The sequence below is a fragment of the Aegilops tauschii genome, chromosome 3 (genome assembly GCF_002575655.3).
Source record: "Aegilops tauschii subsp. strangulata cultivar AL8/78 chromosome 3, Aet v6.0, whole genome shotgun sequence".
Lineage (NCBI taxonomy): Eukaryota > Viridiplantae > Streptophyta > Magnoliopsida > Poales > Poaceae > Aegilops > Aegilops tauschii.
This window is the reverse complement of record NC_053037.3, coordinates 589,410,990-589,413,090: the sequence shown is the minus strand read 5'-3', so window position 1 is coordinate 589,413,090 and position 2,101 is coordinate 589,410,990. Positions and strand designations below refer to the sequence as shown.

Below are 2,101 nucleotides of genomic sequence, written 5' to 3'. Positions count from 1 at the left end.
GTAAGATGTGGGAATTGCACGATGTATTGTGCATAGGCACGTATATATGATGTACAGAGGTGGGCCACGGACCTCAACTATACAAGAAACTAGGAGATTGGCCCAATACCCAATATGCGCATAACACATATACTCAACACCTTCATTACGATTAAAACATGGAAGGAAACCCAATACGAAATTACTAATCTGTCTTTAAGCCAAAATCTGAGTCTTCTCGCTCTTCGTGCATAGGCACGTATATATAATGTATAGAGATGGGTCACGGACCTCAACTATACAAAAAACTAGAAGGTGGACCCAATACACAATATGCACATAACACATATACTCGACACCTTCATTATGATTAAACATGGAAGGAAACCCAATAGAAAATTACTAATATGTCTTTAAGCAAAAATCTTAGTCTTCTCCTATTAACCGTTGGAACAACTTAATACTACCCATTATATTGGGTTGTACGATGTACGGTAAAAAATTCATCCGATGTGTATTTCCATCATCTATTTCCCCAAATTTGCTTTAAAAATATCTATTTTCCCAAATCGATGGGTCCAAGCCTTGGAGCTCAAGGCTGAAGCCTCAGACCCACCGTATCCGTACATAAGCTCCCGCCTATAAAGCTGTACGCTCGAGCTGAATCTATGCATCAAACATTGCATCATCCCCTCCTCCCGGAAAAAAGAAAAGGCTCCTCCTAGCAAAAGTAGCCTGTGAAGCGATGGGTTCCAAGTACTTGTTGTTCGGCCTCTGCTCCCTGCTTGTACTTTCCGGCCAGCGGACTCTCTTCACTCCAGCGTTAGCTCGGGGCATCCCAGGATCATCGGCAGCAACCTTCGCTTCCTTTGTTCATGCGCCTACCAAGAACAATGACCCCGGCAGCGGTAAGTAATCTAGTTCCAAACAAAAGTTCAAATTTTCTTTACGGTGTCATGCATGGTAGAACGCCAAAAGAAATCTATGGATCCTGACAGAACCTTCGTAAATAGCCCTCCATCCTAAAATAAGTGTCTTTGATTTAGTAAATTAGCGACACTTATTATTAAGATATCTATTCGCAAAAAAAGGAAATGGTCGACAAATCATCGGTAAATATTACTCCCTCCGTAAACTAATATAAGAGCGTTTAGATCACTACTTTAATAATCTAAACGCTCTTATATTAGTTTACGGAGGGAGTACAAGCATAAAGGTCAAGTTCCATGATATCGTGTTTCTCCATTCTGTGACCACAGGTGTGCATGCGCGCCAGCCAGCAGGTGTGGAAGAGCAGAAGGGTGAAACTGGTTTGCTCAATCCTCGTATCTGGCCACGTTGCCCGCCGTCCGTTTGCCACTGGCACGGCACTTCAGTTCCAGCTTCAACTCGCGCAGCAGCAAATCCCTGAGAAGGACGATCATTCGGTTGCGTTGGATCGGCGTCAAACCATGCATGGCGGGGGATTAAATTAAAAACCGTGCCTGTGCTGTGATGTTGCCTACTATATAATGTGTGTGTGTGTGTGTGAATTAATGTCTGGCGACGGCGCCTTAGGAGTACAACATACGTGATGAAATAAATAAATCGTTGGTATTCTCTGCAACAATGCCAGTGATTCTGCTTAATTGATCAAGTCCAAGCGGTGTCACATATATTGACTGACTGCTCGATGTCATGCAGTTTAGATACATACTATTCTTCTTCTTCTTCTTTGAAGGGAGATACAGATTCTTTTGCTATGCCACATGTGAGGGCCCCATTGATTCTGGCATGTTTGTTCTGAACTTGCTGTGTTGTGCATGTTAGATAATAACGAGAAATAAACGAGACAAAGAGACACGGATTTTTACGTGGAAACCCTTGCGGGAGAAAACGATGGACGCACAAAGGCGCAATCACTATGAGGAGGAGTATTACAAGAACGAGATGACAGACCGTCTGAGGTGCGACTACATGGGGTATATAAGAGCACTAGTAGGAAAAGGGGCTTTTACCCCGGTTTGTAAGGGCCTTTTGTCCCGGTTTTCGAACCGGGACTAAAGGGTCGTTACTAAAACCCTAACCTTTAGTTCCGGTTCTTACACGAACTGGGACAGAAGGTCCTCCACGTGGCCGCTGC

General features: G+C 43.7%; 1 long non-coding RNA gene across 1 annotated transcript; it reads left to right on the top strand.

Annotated features, from left to right (window-relative positions):
• Positions 1 to 306: 306 nt before the first annotated feature.
• LOC120976247 (uncharacterized) lies at positions 307 to 1,607 on the top strand. The gene is made up of 2 exons (XR_006671486.2): positions 307 to 887; positions 1,239 to 1,607. It is a non-coding gene; the product is annotated as an uncharacterized lncRNA (long non-coding RNA).
• Positions 1,608 to 2,101: the final 494 nt, after the last annotated feature.